The sequence below is a fragment of the Mus caroli genome, chromosome 10 (assembly GCF_900094665.2).
Source record: "Mus caroli chromosome 10, CAROLI_EIJ_v1.1, whole genome shotgun sequence".
Classification (NCBI taxonomy): Eukaryota; Metazoa; Chordata; class Mammalia; order Rodentia; family Muridae; genus Mus; species Mus caroli.
In genome coordinates, this window is record NC_034579.1 from 117,762,573 (window position 1) to 117,782,869 (window position 20,297).

The 20,297-nt window shown below is 41.8% G+C and overlaps 1 protein-coding gene across 5 annotated transcripts in view; it reads right to left on the reverse strand.

The window, feature by feature from the left end:
• The window catches only part of Slc16a7 (solute carrier family 16 member 7), a 157,810-nt gene that overhangs the window by 74,960 nt on the left and 62,553 nt on the right, over positions 1 to 20,297 (reverse strand). Inside the window, exon 1 of one of the 5 annotated variants that reach the window (XM_021174685.2) lies at positions 122 to 378. The exons of the other annotated variants lie outside the window; for them this stretch is intronic. The gene's annotated coding sequence lies outside the window, so the exon portion shown is untranslated. Of the gene's footprint in view, positions 1 to 121; positions 379 to 20,297 lie in introns of those variants that run through there. 5 annotated transcript variants of the gene reach the window in all.

The following is a 20,297-nucleotide window of genomic DNA, read 5'->3' on the forward strand; positions in this document are numbered from 1 at the left end:
CTATTACTATGCTCATTTTTCAAAGGTCAAATAAGAAATAGATCCATACTATTTTCTAATCTCAGTAATAGGAATCAGAAATAAGCTAGAGTCGACTGAAAGTGTCTGGGAGGAACAGTACCATTCGAGGAGGATTAAAGTATCACAACGGAGTGAGTCAGCCGGGCCAGAGACATGGGACACAGGGTCTTCCTTGTCACCAGGATGAGCCTCTTGGGTCTACTGACTCCTCTAGCCGCCCGACAGCGGACTCCCCTGTGACCCATTGTTCCGTTCAGAGTCTTGGGCACCTTTTGCATTTATGACACGCATCTTTGTCACTCAGTGCTTTGCCAGCTACTGTCACAGGACTCCACAGTCTCTGCTGCCTCCTCTTTTGTGTCATAATGTTAGGCCCATGAGGGAATCAGACTGCTTGCTACTTGAGCATTGGCTGGAAATAATATTCTCATCTTGATAGGTTCTTGTACATTCCTTAGACAACACCCATAAAAAGCATAGAGTAAGATGGTACTTATAAAATGTTTAGTAAAAATCAAGATACCAATCTGTGTCCAAAGGAATATTTTTTAAAAAAATAATACCATTGGGGGATCCCAGAGAATGAAGCATCAACCAAAGGGCATACAGGGGCTAGACCAGGTCACCCTACCCCACATATATGTAGCAGATATGAAGCTTGGTCTTCGTGCAGGTTCCCCAACACCTGGAGCAAGGGATACCCTGACTCTGTTGCCTGCCTGTGGATCTTGTTCCCCTAACTGGTCTGCCTTGTCTAGTCTCAGTGGGAGAGGATGTACCTAGTGCTACAGTGACTTGAGGTGCCATGGTAGGTTGGCACCCAGGGACGACCTCCCCCTTCTCAGAATTAAAGGGGAAGGGTGGGATAGAGGGACCATTTGAGGGGGAGACTTAGATGCAACTATGATCGTGATGTAAAGTGGATTTTATTAATTAATTACTGGAAAAATGCCATAGTGTCCCTACAGTTTATAACGCTAAAGTGAGGCGTGTAAGAAAACTACTTTCTCAAAGTCACTGAGTGTAGTAAAACTATTATGCATAATATACTACAAAATACTTTAAGCTAATGTAACATGCTTACTTAATTATTCTTCTTTGTTTGTTTAAAAACAATCCTTTGTTGTATGTATAACTTCACCATTTATTAAAGAAGAGAGACAATTTGCATACTGAGATCAATGTGACTATTTTTGCATTAAGAACTAAGTCTAGGCTGAAGATTTGGTACTGCAGGGCATAGAGCAGGATGTAAGGGGAAAGAAAAGTGGGCAGGATCAGGTATGGGGAGAGACAAGATCCCCAGAAGGCCAGGAGAATGAATGGAAATATGCATCTGTGGGGGGTGGGATGGGGGAAACATCTAGAAAGTCCCAGAGTCCTGGGGTGGGGGAGGCTTCCAGGACTCAACTGGGGTGACCTTAGCAGAAATGCCCAACAGTGAGGAGGCTGAACCTAAGGAGACCACGTCCAGTAGGCAGACAGCACCCCCAGTAAAGGTATGGGGTTACCAACCCACCAACAATATTTTTGACCCAGACTAGTTTCTGTCTAAAAAAAAATTCAGGACAAAATGAAGCCGAGACTGAAGCAAAGGCCCTCCAGTGACCTGCCCAACTTGAGATCCATCCCATAGGTGGGCACCAAACCCTGACACTATTACTGATGCTATGTTGTGCTTACAGACAGGAGCCTGGCATGGCTGTCCTCTGAGAGGCTCTACCAGCAGCTGACTGAGACAGATGCAGATACTTACAGCCAACCATTGGACTGAGGTCAGGGATCCTCTGGAAGGATCAGAGGAGCTGAAGGGGATGGCAACCCCATAGGAAGACCAACAGTGTCAACTAACCTGGACCCCTGGAAGCTCACAGAGAGTGAACCGCCAACCACAGAGCATCAATGGGCTGGTTGGAGCCATCTAGCACATGTGTAGCAAAGGGCTGCCTTGTTGGCCCTCAGTGGGAAAGGAAATGCCTGACCCTGCAGAGACTTAGTCTCTTTTGACTTTCAAAAGTCTTCTTAAAAATAGTTTTAATTAGTCAAATATGATCATAAAGTAAAATAAAGCGATCAGAAGATAAACATGTGTCCAAATGAGAAGTATCTCTGTGTTGGTCTATATTACTTTTCGGTTTAGTTATGCCTAAATGAATTAATACTCTTTAATAAGTATAAAGACGTTAAGGTTATACCTAGTGAAGACAAGCACACAAACAAGGATACGTAGATAGCATTAGATGATGTGCATCTGACTGTATAAATAATATTTAATGCTACCTGTCACAGCGTGAGTAAGCTTTTCCCCTATTATTTGGTAGCTATAGCCCCCATTTTGTAGACATCGAAGTAAAGTGAAGGGCTTAAATATTTTGCTCTAAGCCTCAATATATTCCTGCAGGATATAGCTCTCTTTAGAGTGAGGCAGCTAGAGAATTAGAAGCAGTGAGCCCTCTGCTGTCTGCATCTTGGCTCCACTGTCTCCCTCTGGCTGTCATTTCTCTGTTAGTTACCTGGGGTGCTGGGCCTCCAGCAGTGCAGAGATATGCTCCTCCATCGAGTTAAAGAAAGAATCATTTTATGATTTCCAAAACAGGCAGAGGAAATGAAACCGAGAGTCCTTTTCTGAGTATGTAGGGACTTGTAATATTTAGTCAGGACTGTGATAGAGACCTGTTAAAGGGGGTGACTGAGGGATTTGTGGGAACCTAACGATCTGCTGCCCTTTCTCCACTACAGATGTTCTTCAGAGTACAGTGAGACTTCATCTCATCGACCTACTATAAGTACCACATTGCAAACCCTTGCATAGAGCATCATCGCTGAGCAGCACATATCTGGTAGAGCAGATTGCTCATTCTATGACAGGGTTTTGCCACCAGGAGCTGTGAGACTCACCAGCACTGATTAGCACTCACACTACAAATCTAGAAATCTAGAAACAGTTTAGTGTTGGAAATCCACTTTACACTGAATGAGCTCTAATTTTACATTATCAAAATCAAAAGACAACAAGAAGAAAAGTATAAGTCGTCGAACCTCACAACACGAGAGCATGGTTTATACATTAATAAATCACTCCAGTTGTGACCTTATGTTCCGGTAAAGATTCACACTTCTGCACTCATCCCTGCTGTATTTCTTGTAGGCAGAGTATAGTTCTCACCTACAGACTTCAAGTGTGGCCATGTGTTTTCTTCCTGCGCCATGGAATATAAGTCAGTGTGGTATAGGCCCCAACCAAAAGTAAGATTGAAAATGTGTTGGCAACCTTCCAAGATGACATCAGGCTTCATTAGCCTGGATTCCTGAAAAGATAATCATTCCTAAAAGTCAGCCAAGTCCAACTGTAGTCAGAGACAATGCTGACAGTCAACCTCCAGGAGGCAAGAAAGAGAAGCAAATGCTTGTGTTGGGTGAGGGCAAAGGCACTGGAATGGCTTTATAGAACAATCTGAGGCTGGATACAGAAAACAAAGCCTGATTTGTGCAATCAGCTGGTGGGAGGTGGGCAGCAAGCAAGGAGACGCTTTCAGAGAAAGTTAGGAAAATGGCATCTTACTTTAGCAAGTCAAAAATATCTGGTAAACGCTTTCTCCTGTGATGTCCTGGAAAGGTATCTGAGTCTCCAGGAGAGAGGTCAGGAGATGAGATGGTGGCAGCTCCAGTTGTAATTAATTGGATTGATCAGTTACTTCGAGAACCTGAAGCACCTTAACGTATTCAGCTGGCCTGACAGCAGATGTAAAAGGGAAGCAGACGAGCTGGCACAATCATGGTACCACCGACCTTACTGCTGGGCAGGACCTCCCAAGCCCCTCAGCAAACACAGTTTGGGAAAGACTCAGTTCTGTTATACTGTTTTTAAGTCCTATGTATCCTTTACTAGATCTCATAAGAATACAGAGGAGCATTCTTGAGTGACCACTGTCTACAAAGGGACACCGTCGTCACCATCTATTACACAGAGGCTTTCATTTGCTTTGTTTGAAGGGGGTTGTTTTGTCTCTCAGGCTGCTGACTCCCAACTCTCTCTGTGGCTGAGGATGTCCCTGCACTTATGATTCTCCTAATTAAACCTCCTGAGTGTTAGAATTGCAGCCATGGCCCACCACCACACCCTTTGTGTTTGTGTTTGTGTTTGTATGTTTGTTTACATTTTGGTGGGTAGGCCAAACCTGGGATTTCCCATATCCTTGGAGGCAAGAAACCGAGCAAATTCTAACTCTAGCCTTGGGTTATAGTTTATGTTTTTTGGTTTGGTTTGCATTATTATGCAAGAAACTTCCATGTTTCACTTGAACGAATCTATTTACAGCTTTTCTTTGTAATATCAGAATCGCCATCCTTATGACTTTTATAGTTTGAGGCTACTTGTACATCTACAATAAGAAATACTGACCACATAACTAAAGCTCTGAGAGAACAGAGATGATGGTACACACAGCTCCTTCAGTGACCAACAGGATGGTAGCTTGCATGGTGGAGACTGCTCCATGCTGGACAAAGGGATGGTTAAAGACCCACTTGGTATGTAACTAAGAGACCTGAAATCTCATCATCTTACTCAAAATGGCATGCAAGAATTTTCCTCTTTTTTTTTTAAAAAAAAAATCAAATGTTTGGAGCAAAGCTGTAGGTAATTGGAACTACAGAAAGTGAAATTACAGATACAGGAAGCTATTGCTACTCTTTAACCTTGTATTAAGGCTAAGTTAAATCACAAGCAAGATTACAAAGCCAGGGAAAACATCAAAATGTACACCTGGTTTTGGCACCCTTTAAATTTTCCATCGGCTTAAGGAAATTTCATTATTCTACTTATTATATTAATAAAATAAAGTGTATTACTTTTAGTGGGCAACATGAAATATTGATGTGCCTAAACATTGCTAAATGGTTGAACTAATGTCTTTGACCTGTCTATTATTTGACAAATGCTATTATGTTGTGAGAACACCTAACCATTTTTGTTTGTTTACAAAAAACAGGAGGAGAAAATGGAGACCACCCCCCACCACTACCCAGTGTGTCACCCCTTCTGATGTGAGAAACTGAAATGTCATCAAGTTAAATGTTTGCAGAGTGGAGCTCATCAAACAGAACTGGCATTCTTAGAACTATGTGTATTAGATAGAACTAAGTGTATTGATAATCTTCATTGTCCCTTGACTGGACTTAGAGTGACTGTGGAGACACACTTCTGGGTGTGTCTGTGAAGGTGTCTCCAGAAGACCCAATAGAGGGCTGAAGATTGCGTGTGTACAGGCATCACCATCACACAGGCTGGGTCTGGGAATGATTATAAGGAAATAAAGGAAGAAATGGAGCAGAACACCAGCATTTCATCCTTTGTCCCCTGACAACAGACACAATGTGACCAGACACCTGACACATTCCTGCCGCCAGACCTTGCCAGAAGTGACAGGTTGTACTCTAGCCAGGAGCCAAAATATACCCTCCATTCCTTAAGTTACCCTTGTGAGACTTTTTAATTCAACCAATCGCCAAAAGCAAGCCATGCGGAATGGTGATTTGCACCATCTAGAATCACGGGACTTAAGGGGCTCTGAAGAGGAGCTAGCACACATGCTAGCAGATGTGGAACCGGACTCGCTGGAAAGCAACAGGAAGCACCAGAAACAGAAACAGTCAAAAGACTGGCCTGACTCTAACAGGCAGTGATTTGAAAAGTGATTTGCAAAATTGGACCACAATGTGAAAGTTCAATGCCCACATTAGGGCAGACCTTAATAATGTGTCTTTTAGGTGGTGACAGTTACACTGTATCCTTCCTCATCTGTAAAATGATAGGCTGAGAGGAAACGTTCCCAGGATCCCTTTGAGTTCCCCTAGTTTCAATCTATCACAGAGAAGCAATCTTCTTTGGCAGGCTTCCTCGGTGTGAAATATAAATTTCTTCCCCAACCTGAGAAATGCTACTGGTGCTCAAAACTAAATAGCAAACATATATAATATTTGAACAATTTCCCCAAGATTCAAAACAACTGGTTTCAATGAGGGAAAGTGTGTTTTGAGGAATGATTGAGAAGAGTCCCATTCCCCACGCAGACACAGCCCGCCTTGGGCGGTTGAGGCCCCGTGCTCCCGAGGCTGCGCAGTTAAGGCCCCGTGCTCCCGAGGCTGTGCAGTTAAGGCCCCGTGCTCCCGAGGCTGCGTCTTCCTTCTTGAAAAGAGTACTCAGAGTTCTGTTCCATTCCCAAATCACAACTGAGTCTCCATAAAAAGCTATCTTACAGGATCCTCAGAGGGCCTGATATATGAGGGAGTCGTTTTCATTAATCAAGATCAAAATGGAGAAATATATTTTCAGGCTATTTAGAAGAAAACACTCATGTAAAACTGAGACAGTTTGGCTCAGTGCTGCAAATCAATCACACGGAGATATTTCTGAGGATAAAATGAAAACAGCAGCAGGCATGCTAAGTCTACATAGTCACTGTGTGAGAGCACTACCTACCGTCTCTGCTCGCAAACTAGGCCATCTCATACAGTTGTCTCTATCCAAATGATTGAGACACTGTCAGAAGCATGCACTGGACAAACGACAATCATCTTAATCACATCCTGTTGAATTTAAAAACTCATGTAAAATAGCATTTAAACAGTTGCTAAAATATTGGAGAGGTTGTGAAACATGCATAACCTTTATGATACCACATTGGTGGGAAGTAATAATTACAAACATTACTACAAAGGGTTAGTAAAACCACATTTTATGGAATCCTCAGGATTCCTGCCATACACACTATCTAAGGACGTCTCACACCCACATACCCCTAAATTCAGAGCTTTAAACACTGGTATTTAGAGTCCAGTGATCACTGGAGATTGAATCAGGACTTTCTTTTTTTATTAGATATTTTCTTTATATACATTTCAAATTTCAAATGCTATCCTCAAAGTTCCCTATACCCTCCCAGGAAGACAGAGAGATAACCATCCGGTGCCCTTGGCCTCACTCCGTGGTGCTGTAATTTTATGTCATGGAAGGATGGATATCATCAGATTCCACTGCCTTGACCCAGGGCTTACCAACTTCTAGTGTTTAAAAAGGATTCACTGTTCTTTATAAGTCACCCAGACTCGGGTATGTTGTGATAGAATTAAAAAATGAGAGACCAACACAGTTTTACTGAGTTGGGAGCAGAGTTAGGTAAACATTGTTAACTACCATTACGTGTTACACTAGGGTAGGAATGGAGGCAGTAAATACCAGTAGCCTGGGTCCAGAAAGAAAGAGAAAGTATTACATCATGATATATGGAGTTAGGGGTTGGAGAGAAATTAAAGTGAATGGTCACAACCCCGTTATCATGGAGCCTGGGAAATTCTACTCTGTCTTTTATTTTATCAGTGAGGGGAAAAAATGGTGTAGTGTGTATCTTAGAAAACAATCCCCAGGATAAGGGGAAAATGCCAGAGACAGAGGCTATGACAAGCCACTTAGACTGTTCTGCAGTCATGGCCTAAGCGGTTGCTCGCTGGTAGAGCATTTGCTGTCCTCAACTGTGGTGTTTTAGGAAAGACAAGAACTTCAGTCACCTTGGGGAGAGGTGGACAGAGGCCGGATCTGGGAGCCATTAAGGGATTTGAAGCATACCTATCCTTGAGAAGTGGATTCTGGAGTGCAGTGGGAAGCAGAGGAGCTAAGCAAACGACAAGGCGTTTGAAGATTAGGGAATTCATGAAATCTTTCATTGACAGAAGGTTTAACTTAGAATGAGATCCAGTCAGTAGCAACTTTAAAAACCACACTGGCGTTCATAACGAGCATTTAAGTCTAGACTTAAAGATCACCCCCCAAAATCTACTGTTATGTGTCCCCAAATATTTCAAGCATTTGGTCTTATTATTTCCAACAGGGCCCTGGCCTGCAGTTTAATAATCTGTGGACCTATCCACTTTCACACACTTTCTAAGTGTATGCTTTTATTAGAAAGCACACTGTAGCCCACAAAAACAAAAATGGAATTTCTTAAACTCATCTAAGTTTTCATTTGCAAATTCAAAAGGTAAGAAATCACAATTCTTTATTAAACACTTCTAATATGAGAAAAATGCTAGTCACTCATAAATATAGGAGTATATACAGCACTTGTCTAGCCTGAACAAAGCCCTTGGTTTGATGTCCTCATACACCATGCAGACTGGACATGATAGTGCATCTCAGGAAACCCAGAACTTTGGAGTAGAGGCATGAAAGCCAGAAGTTCAGGGTCATCCTCGAGTACACAGTGCAAGGCCAGGGTCGGCTACATATCACCTGCTCTCACAAAGAAAGTTGAGGGGAACAGATGGAAAAGGAAGGGAAGGGAGGGGAAGGGAAGAGAAGAAAAGGGAAGGGAAGGGGCAAGAAAAAGAGGAAGAAAGGGGGATAGGAAGGCAAGTACACAATCATAAATTAACTTTAATGTGGCATATTTTCCAAGGAAAAAGAAAAGAGTGATTTCTTGTGTTTTTACTTTACAGAAATTACACTTAGTAAGGTTGTGCCTAATTGTCTATAATTGTCTTAAAGTACATTACTGGATTTGGATAAATAACAACAAATCTCTGATAACTACTAAATAGCCTTTAATGAGTAATATTTCACTGTTATACAATGAAAAAGTTAGGAGTTACTCCATATTGTTTTAAAAAGGAAAAGAAAGAAAATTATGTCAATATACTACAAAAACCTGAAACTGTGCTTTTTTTCCCCATAGAAAATCGAATTTAAAGACAATAGTTTATTCAAACTGCACATGTCCTCAATAGAAAAGAAATTTAAGTTTTTCATTCAATTAGCAAAAGAGCATAGTAAAACACGTTTAGTAAAACATAGTTAAAACAAAGCAAACTGTTTTTACCCAGAAGCAAACTGTCAGCCACTGACACTGAGAACACCCATCTGCACAGCACCTCTGCGGTCAGCTGGACGTTTGTGGCCTCATGATTTCAAAGACAGGAATGCCATGAGCCATCACTTATCCAAGAGACACTTGGGTACACACACCAGTGCCTTGGTAGATTTCTTGACAATTTGCCCAATGGTCAATCAATCAGCAGGGAAGATATCTTAGGTTCTGAACAGCATATGGGCGGAAGGGTTGAATGAATATTTACCCTGTGTTGTAATTTGACTTGATGTACATACACAGTAGGAAATATCATTCAGGGTGCAAAGTATATAGTAGCCTTGATACACACTTAATAAGTTGGAGAGTTAGAAAAAGCCAATGAAAGGTTATATCCTTTGTATACAATGAAAACCTTTGCCCTTTTGACACAGGTTATATACTTTGTATATGATGAGAACTTTAGAACTTCTACTTTGTATAGGGCTGACTTTCACTTGTTAGTTTGTGTTAAGTCAAGAATAATTTGTTCACTTGTGACTCCTACTCGAATGTCACTGCGTGGAGTCTCTTGTTCATTCAGATGGTGATGCTATCGTGGTGGATTGGAAGCAGGCTGCCCATCCTCCTTTCCTACATTGCTCTCCTTAAATCCTTTCCTTTGCTTTCCTATTAACTCTGTTGCTTGGCCATGCGATTTCGTTTATAAGTTTACTGGAGCTGCGGTAACATAGCTCCACAAACTGTGTAGCTTCAACAACGTAAAATGATTTTCTCCCATATCCAGAACCTGGGAACCCAGGTCAGGTTGTCAGTGTGGAAGTATTCTGGTAAGAGCTGTCTCCCTGTGGGCTCATCTATCTTCCATGACTCTAGAAAGGACTAATGGGGGTCACGACATCTAGACTCCTTAATGAGAGCATTATTGTCACCAGACCAGTCTTCGAGATTTAATCTCCTTCAAAAAGCTTCAAGTACCACCATTTAGGGCTCTAGAGATGTCAGCACAAATTGGGAGAACATGAATATTCAGTTCATAACAGTGTCACCAATGAATGAGTCAATAGTTGATATGAATCAAGAAGGTCTTGGGAAGAATTTGTGAAGTTGAGTCTGCTTTCACTTACGAGGTCTCAAAGGTCTCTTCTGATCCTCGTCACTACAACCTGCAAAGGACTTTCATTTCACCTATCAGAAAATGAAAGGTCTGAGACTGGTCCCACAATCATCCTTGCTGACCCTGGCTTATTATGGTCTGAGCAAATAGTTCATGTTTAGGTATGAGAAAGCACTCCTGCTTTCTGAGAAAATTATAACTTTCTATTTCCAGACATTTCCAACCCCGTAGTGTGCTTGAGTTCTCTTCTGTCCTGTCACATGCAAGTCTGGTTTAGGATCTCTCTAAGCCATATCATTCGCTGTCAGATATGACCCCTGTGCGAGCTGCTGGGTACCAGTCCAGATCCTAACTGATTGGATTATTGTCCTGACATTTTGGTAACGGGAACACAGCTCCCTAGCTTTATGTCTGCCATTCTCCCCCCTTTTCCTGGCCTTTGCACAAGATATCTCTCACTGTAGTAACTGATAACAGAACAAGTGGCTTTACCTTCACCTAAGCAGACCGATCAGCAGCAGAGATAATCTTGGTGCCCTGACATCAGCTATCAACAGAGCTCTGAAGAGCTGTTCATCTCACCACCAGACCGCATCACTCCCAGGACAACACTAGCTCATATATTATCCGAGCTCCTCACACACAGTGATGTGAATTCCTGGTCACCTTGGATGGTTCTATCAGTAAAGTTCTGCCACACAAAGGAAGCCTCCAGTCTATGATTTCATTTACGAGACTTATTAAACCAGCCCTTCCTAGAAGAAGGTGTGTTGGTGGTACTAAGCATATGGCTATGGAATTCATCTATTTATTGTGTGTACAGTTGCTTGGGAGAGAACAACAAAGTTAAAACATATTATAAGTCTCTGTAGGAATGTGTCTCAGCTGGAGATGACTGAACCACCAGAGACAGAAAATAGTTTTATTGCAGTGGTTCTCACCCTTCCTAATGCTGTGACCCTTTAACATAGTTCCTCATGGTATGGTGACCCCCAATCATAAAATTATTTTCATTGCTAATCATAACTGTAGTCTTGTAGATGGTGTAAATATCTGATACGGAAGGTATTTGATAATGCAATCTCATGTGAAAGACTCAATTGGCCCCACAGGTTGAGAAAGCACTGCCTTCATGGCTTATTTCTTAGTTCTGCAACTCATACTTCAGTGCATAGGATAAAAGTTACCTAAGTAGATGGGACGAGTGTCTAAGCTCTAGAACACATGCCACAGGGGCATAATTTTCTTATCCAACCCTGGTTGAGGCAAGCCGGTCTTCTATAATATCTGTAGAGTAGTGTAACTACCCAGGCCCAGTGGCTCACAACTGCAGTTTGCATGAGTCTTAAATGCCAAACGTGATTTACTAAGATGAAGAGATTAAAGAAAAGAAACTAAAGGAATTATCTCTCAAGGTTCTTGTAAGAGAGGCAAAGAGGCACCCTCGTGAAGGTACTCAACACTAGTGTCCAGTAAACATTACCACACGTCAGTAGAGATTCAAGCCACTTGGAGAGACTAACACACTGAAATTCAGGTAGCTTAAATTTTTAAAAAAGCTATCTAACATCATATTGAGTGATTTATTACTACCTTTGCTCTTTTTCTTGAAGCATTTATTGTAAGAAAGGTATTCAGTATGTCTATGGTTTTAGAATATATCAAGGAGAAAAGGATGTATTAAATATTGATGCAAATTATCTGCTAACAGAAACTAATCACACTAGGGATTAAAGTGAAAGAAATTCTATGTACTGGTGTTACGGTTCAGACCTTGAGATCCCCCAATGCTTCACGTGTGGAAAGTTTAGTTTCCAGGTAGGGAAGATGGGAAGATTGTGGAACTGTTGGAGCTGGGGTCTAATAGAAGAACTCTAAGTTACTGACAACAGCTTAAAGAGCTGGGGTCTAATAGAAGAACTCTCAGTTACTGACAACAGCCTAAAGAAGATCCTGCAAACCAACCATTTGCTTTCTCTCTCCCTCTCTGCCCTTTCCTCTACCCACCTACCCCACTTTCTGCTTTCTGGGGAAAAAATGGAATTTTCTCCACAATGCTTCATGCAATAATTTTCCACTTTAACTGAAGCCAAGAGAATTGGTACAAAGAAACCATGAACTGAAACTTGTAAAGCCACTTGTCAAAAGGAGTCTTTCCTACTCTGAGTAGTTTATGTCAGTGAAGCAACCTACTGTATGCATGGTGTATAAGTGACACAGGGCACTGCCTTACTGAGCTAGTGCTGAACTGTGCTCAGCATCATGGAATTCTTTGATCCAGTATTCATTTTGTATTCACTGATGACCAGTGTTCTTGTGTGCCTTTGAACTAGGCTCAAAATATGATTAAATCTATGTGCCAATTATTATCAGAAAGAACAGTTCAACGTTAATTTTTCCAATACCAGCTTGCCAGTACCAACCCATCCATTCTGGCAAATCTCCTTCTATACTCAGAAGCAAAATGCCAAAATTTCTGTCCAACACATTGGCTTCCTTGTATGTGGGGATGGTAACAAGCAAATCCACTCTTGCTGGTCCCCACCTCCTCAATACACTGGATTTTCCAAGAGCCTTGTATGTTTGCTGATGAAGGTGATAGCGGTAGGAAGTTTTGCAAAGCATCTCAAGTCAGAATCAAGTCTTTTATGTTTTATGATATAGGGCTCCGCAGCTTCATCAAAGCTCTAGTTCAAATAACTGAATATATCCAAAGCTTGACTAAATTTCTCAGGCTGTCAAAAAGTTTGCAAGCAGAATTATCTTGTAGAGATGGACACTCTTCCACTGGACAGGTTAAAAACACAAATAGGTTTCTTTGACGTTTATGTAAGACTGCCGTTTTGCACACTGTTGGGATTCAAATTAGTTATATCCAATGTAGACAAAACTGTAGTGCCAACCGCTGCAGATTCGGTCTATCTAGATTTAGTCAAAACCAGCCACTGCATCAGGGAAGCCTATACATTTGCATTTGGAGGCAACTCCTCTGCTGTGAGCAAAATAAAAGTTGAGCAGAGGAACCCAAATGAGGTGCTAGTGGACGTTCCTACTGCCCAGACACAGTCCGTAATCAGTGTTGTGAAACCAGCCACTCCAGGCTGTCAGTGAAGCACGTGTCTAAGCAGCAGAAGGGAGCTAAGTGCTCTGTGCAAGGTGGAAGACTGGAAAGGCTACTGGTGATACAAGGGGCTGGTACACACCCTCAGGCCCTCCGGAATGAAGAAAACCAATCTGTGCTCACAAAAACGCAGAAAATTAAAACAAAAACAATAACAAACTCTACAGCTAGGAGAACATAGTCAGGGCTCTGCACATAAAACAAACTGCAGCCTGGGCTTGCACAATTCCAAACAAGTACATGACCTCATGCATGTGATCTCTCCTAAGCTTGAAAACCAAAAATGAAAAATCCTAGGACTCAAAACTGTGATTATCCTACAACCACTCATTTCCCTCCCTGATGTGCACACTTGTACTAAAGAATTGTATTTCAAGCAATATGAAAGAACAGAGACACTTCATATGTGTTTTGACAAAGGAACCTAGAAGGTCCACAGACCACTCATAGAGCTATCCGGGAATTAAATGGATAAGCCATAGTATCAGCAGTCAGTAGCAGAGTGTAGCCACACTCTCACTGACTTAGAGTGGCTATTACGTAACAATCAGTGTGTAACACAGACTGGAGGCAAACCAACTGGCAGTGTTAAACCAAACAACCACTCCACACTGGAGAACAGCACTGAGGGGCTTCACCAAAGTCATCCCTTGAGAATATGCAGCTAATAGAAATAAAGTCAGTGTGTTAAGGACACAGCTGCATACCAGAGTTTCCTACAGGATATTTACAGCATTGCTACATCAGGCCACAGAGAACAGGGAAACTCTGACGTTCCCATTAAGCTAAATGAAATTCAGGAAAGAGCCTATGCCATGCACTCTTGATTCCTTTGCCAGCTAAAAACTGTGAGTCAGAGAGCAGAATAGTGATCATGTGGGATTAGATAACGTATGGGGGTGGGAGGACTAGAATATAGGATGAGGAAACACACTGGGATTCACTAGTGTGTACAACTAGTGTGTTAATAAAAATCAAAAATGGTTAGAGTGGGAGGATAGCTCAGTGGTAAAGCACTGGCCTTGTAAGTTACAAGACCTAAGGCTGTATCTCCAAATCCACTGGGAGTGGTTATGTGTGCTTGTAGCATGGGACGGCCCCTTCTGAGTTGCTACTCAAGGAGTACACCAGATTCTGAAAACATTAAGTGTCTGCTATTGGCCCTGGCTGGCCCCTAAAGGTGTAAGGAAAATCTCTAATGTTAAAGACACCAACCATGCAGTTTAGATGCAGAGCCCAGAGGCTTCTGAGCTGGAATTGGCCAGAAGGCTCCTTCCCTTGGGACTAACTTTTGGGGGACCAAAAGGTAGTATGCAAGCTTCCAAAGAAGAGGAAGCAATGGGCAGTCCTATCCAGCTGTGACACCCAGGAACCATAACTGCTATCACAACGTAGTAACTCTCAGCATGGGGGTTAGTACTAACATCCACGCTTTTGAGGTAGCCGGTAACCCTCTAATTAGACTTAAGACCCCATCAATAAGAGGGAATTCATACCTGGTACTGGAAATCTAGCCTGGGGCTAGTGAAGTCATGGGCTTTAGAGGAGAAGTTACAATGGCTATGTTACTAATCTCATAATCCCTAGCTAGACCTGCAATATTTGTCCTTGCCTACAGAGTAGTCCCCTCATCAAGGAACAGAAGGAGAACATTGCAAAAAAAAAAAAAAAAGATAACCAATTAAAATGCACAGTTGTGGAGACCAGTTCCAACTGGTATATCAACAACAAAGTCCTGCACTGAGGCTCACGGATGGTCGGGGAATAGGAGTCAGAGAGTTTACTGTGAGATTGTGTCTCCTAGCATTGTCAGAAGCTACGTCCGTAATGTCTCACCAACACGGCTTCCACATGAGCTGAATGAAGACACTGGTAGAAAAGCTGATGTGTACAGACGGAAAGCTCATGAGACCTCAACCCAAGACAAAGCATGAAAGGCAGCTAAGGAATGTTGAGAGTGGGAGAACTAGTCCTCCCCAGGGAAGAGCACACCAATTGGTTATCCAATGCCAAATGGTCAGCTCTGAAAACAAGACATACAAGTAACACTATTTAAACTGAGCTGCTTATTTATATGTATCAATATATACATATATTAATACACATTAATTCATCATTAATATATCTTACTATCATTTTCACATTACTAGCATTATTGTTGCATTAATATTATATTATATGATCCATTTATAATATTAAGTGTAAATATTACATATTATAGTGATGTATTCATATCATATAATGTTAATACAATATATTATTATGTACAATTATATGCTATCATATCCTATTTTATTTATATAATAATATATTATATATTAATTAATATATTATGTATGATATAATGCAATGACACTTAATAAAATTAGCTGTGAATTTGAAAGAGAGCAAGGAGGCATATAAAAAAGGTTGAATGGGAAGAAAGGAAAAGAAAATGGTAGAATTGTATATCACAACATCAAAATTTTAAAAAGTCAACAAATACAGTATATAAAATTCTCAAAGAATAAAATAGATGGAAAAAGACATTCAAGGAAATATCTAAGTTTAAAATCCCAGGCCAAACAGAAAAGAATGTAAGAAGAACGCACAGAAGTCCCTCTTGTCCGAGGACTTGGCATCCCTTGGACTGTGCAAATGGGTGGCAGATGTTTGAAAGCTTTCCAGCATCATAAACAGCCTGCCTTGAAAGGCAACAAAACCAGGGGGGCAAACACACAGAAAGCTAATGGGGAAGTCTGAGGCAGAACTGCGGCTGCTCATCCAGAGAGAGAAGAATCCCAGGCACGAGTGAAGGAAGAGGCAGAGCTGGGTCCAAGGATAGAAGGCCTGGGGCTGAGATACAAACACTGAGGAGCACGGAACTGGTCCAGAGCAGGACTGAGACTCTGGGCCGAAGCTCGTGCCATTTCCCGTGGAGGCTCAGAGGACGATGTGTCAGTCAAGCCTGAGCACGGCCTGGTGGAATGTGCTCTATGAGACCGTGCACTTGCATCATGCTGATGAAACCTTTGTTTCTTTCCACTTGCTTGTTTGTTTTGTTTTGTTTGTTTGTTTGCTTGCTTTATGAAGTTTTCCTTTCTCCCTATCTTAGCTTGGAATAAATGACACTGGTTTCTATGACGTCAAAGGTCCATAGGAGAAGAATTTCATTCTGGAACTTGAGTTCTTTCTTTTGAGGGGATGTAGACTACGGGTTGAGGTTGGAAGGGCTGGTATGTGAAATACTGGGATCTGGTGAGTGTTTGTGGGGTCGGTACGATCAAGGACAGGCTATTACCTGATTATCTAACTTTCCTGAAGAGAAGCCCTGGCTTCTAGTTGTTTTACAATGTGACATTATTGGGAAACAAAGTACATTAGTAAACTTTCTGTTTCAAAAACAACCCAATCAATAATCGACTTAAAACTACAGGGCACATATTTTTGCTATTAATGGTTTAAGCTATTTTGGGCCCTGATCAGTTTGCCCTGTGGTTGGGCTCGTGGCAGAACAAGTGTACATACTTCCTCACTGGGGAAGTAAAGGCAGGAGGAGGAGGAGGCCTAGACCTCACCACCTCCTTAAGGGCATGTCTTCTATACCCAAATTCGTCCCGCTAACCCGCACCTCCTAAAGCTTCCCCTGCCTCTGTAAGCGCTGAGTCAGAGCAGTGCACCTCCCACATGCGACTCTGAAGGGTCCTCTAGATCCAAACGCTTATACTGAGTAGGCTGGCTCCCAAGCAGGCATGAAGGGCGCCATTAGAGGGATGTACCCACGGGATATAGAGAGATGTCTTGGGAAGACTGGTGTGTATACTGGAACTGTATTACCACAAGAGAAGCAAAGCCTGCGTCAGGCCAGTCCGGAAGAGACAAGAAAACACAGCCCAGCCTACACCTTATTTCACACCTCCAGGTTCTAAAATGGAATGAGAATAATTTACAGTTGGTCTAAGCCACCCACACGGTGGGGCTTTGTCAGGGCAGCACTAGGAATGCTTACAAGGATGCATCCCATACCAGGCCCGCTTGGCACACTGCACCGATTAGGTCAAGCCTGACAACTGCTCCAGCCCCCATTAAGAACTCATGGAATGAGGACTCTCGTGGGACATATGACTCTCCCATGTTCTGCAAAGCCAGTGGACATTAAGGATCCTTCATGGCCTTAATCCCCCTCTGTCTTTTTTGTTTGTTTGTTTGTTTTGTTTTAAAGAGAATCTAAAGTGTTATGTGTCTCTGAGTTACTTAAATTCATCAGATCCTGACAAACTTCTACAGTGTATAACCCAGGTTATCTGTGTCTACTAATGGGATAAAGAAACAGATAAACTTTTTGATGGTGACTAGATTTGTAAACTTGGGGTGGCAGACTGAAGAGCAAACGTAAAACAACCCAGTGCATCAGAGTAGAAATTAGTTGGTTGCAATGTGCCAATTGAAGTGTATACTACAACTATAAAAAGAAATCTGCACATACCCAACATAAAACAACAACAACAACAACACTAACCTCCGGCTTCGGAGGTGCTGCAGTGGGTGAGAGTGCTTGATCTGCAGTCACAGAGACCTGAGTTCAAATCCATGGCATTCATGTTGAAAACCAGATAAAACTGTGTGCCTGCAACATTATGATTATTTAAAAGGTGGATCCAGGAGGAGGGTCCGGAGAGGTTGCTGGACAGCCAGCCAAGTCGAAATGCCAAACTTAACGGTTCAGTGAGAGACTGTGTTTCATTTTACTGATTAAAGGCAGGTGAGATCATGGGAGAAACCTCCCTTAAACTCTGCCCTTGTCTCTATAGATATCAATATGAATGTGGACATGCACACACATGCATGCTGAAAACATTCCATACCACGCACAAATCTGTGTGCATAAACAGACACAGACATAGACACAGACCAGAGACATGAACACACACGCACACAGTCTTAGGTGTTAAAATTTAAAATGTTTTATAGTGTCATGGCAAATGATTGCTCTTTTTCCACTACATGTGGATCATTTCAACTTTATATGATTATTCTTACATTACCGCATTCTTTGATTATTAGTAATCAGATTTTAATAATCTTAAATTTCCTTAAAACTTTCTTTTAAAAAAAATTCTTTAAAACTTCAGCTACCACAACAAACTTCTCAACATTGACTTGGAGTTGTGCATCGGAATAAGTGGCAGTATTCTTATCTTTAACTTTGAGAAACTCCTCCTGGAAGGAGAACTTGAATAAACCTACACAAGCACACCAACACACAGGATTGAGGTTTACAAGTCACACTGATAAACAAACTTATAATGGCAAAGGTGAACGGGAAACTGTCACTGGCCCCCTGCACTCTAGCTGCGAAGGCTTTGCCAGCTCCGCTCCAAAGTGGAAACTGTTTAGGGGATAAGCCAGCATGAGTGAAGAATAACACACCATCAGCCCTACTTGCCACCCATGAATAGAGGTCTTGTTCTACTTCCAGCAATGCCCATAATGGGCTAAATTCCCTCTCTGGATGCTGTTCCTTGTGTATAAAATGGATGTTCCTCTGTGTTCCTACCAGCTCTAGATTTCAATTGCAAAAACCATCAATCATTGTCTGACATTTAATTTCAGCTGAGGGGAAAGAAACTAGAGGTGGAATTACATATGTAGCATAGCAGAAGTATCCTGCTGCTGATGCTATTGGAAGCTCATGTGGTTTTAGTCTTAATCCAACCAGCAAAGAGTTCCTTGGCCTTGGGATTTTGTTGAATAAAGACACCAGTGGGCAGACACTTCTGAAAGGAACAAATACTTTCTCTATGTTTGTCTAATGTGGGCTCCTGTGCCTGAGCAATGTGCCCTTAGTGAAAAACACTCATGCAGGAGGACCAGTTCTAAAGATGTACAATGTATATACTGACATCTTCAGGAGTTGATGCATGAAACTTAATGACTAAGGTCTTTAGTTACACTAACACTTCCCAGTGGTACCACACAAAATACAACTGCAGAATAACCACCTAGCTTCCACCATACCAACTTGTCTACTAGCTTGCATATCAAGAACTCTATAGGTTTTGGATTTTAGTACATTCCAACCAAGCACACATATTTATAAGATGCAACAACTCATCTAGGAAGTAAGGACACTTTATTGCTAGATAACATAAGGTACAAATACAAATTTAATGAGTAAAAAAACTATTCTTATTTTCCAAAAATAATTGGTACCAGTAATTCAAAACCTTCCCTCCAACCCAAAAATTGGCAGGCTACATAATTCGAGGTATTCTTTTAAATAATTGGGATTAATTCATTTTTCAGCCAGGAGGGCTAAGAGCCACAATAGCAAATTTCATAGAACATTTAAAACTTCTGTTTGCGACTGCAGCCACACAATGTCTCATCAACCAGCCTTAACTCGGTCCACTTCAGAAATTATGTACTTTTCCACAAGCAACATTTGTGAGCTTTAAGTCTACTTCCAATAAACCTAAAACATGAAATCGAAGAACAAGAACAGATGGAGCTGTGCCTATAATCTACCAGAGCCAACGTGAGTTTTTTAGAGATTTAAAGTTACCTGGTGAGACAGAGAAAAGCTGCATCAGCCACTTGTTGGGGACTCCGGAGCTGAGAGCACAGCGATTGATCATTAACTTTTAGCCAGAAGCAAACTTCCACACAGCCCTCCAGAGGCCGCCCTGCTCTCCCTCCCGTCTCTCCTCTCAAATAGGGAAAAGATAGTTTGCTCTCTCTCTTCTTGAAGAACTTGCTTTGACACGCACAATGAGTTTACACTTCTCATGGTGCAACGTAAACCGGGCTTAAATTATAGCCAGGGTCAAAAAGGTGACGTGTCTGGCACTTTGAATTGCTACATTTAACCTCCCGATTTTCCTTCTGTGTAGTTTTAGTGGGCACGCTTTCACTTTGAATTGCTACATTTAACCTCCCGATTTTCCTTCTGTGTAGTTTTAGTGGGCACGCTTTCAAGGGTATTTTTCCCCCCAGCATGTAATTTGATACCATGTCTCCAAGACACGGTAAAAATCCCTGTACAATATGCATGGCTGTGTCTATGAATCTTAACAGAATCTGAGACAGGGGAAGACAGACAGCATTATGAACAGTAACAAGGAGGTCAGGGGTACAGAGTTTCATTGTGTTGCCTGAAGTAGATGTGGGCTGCTATCCAGAATCACTCTTCAACTTT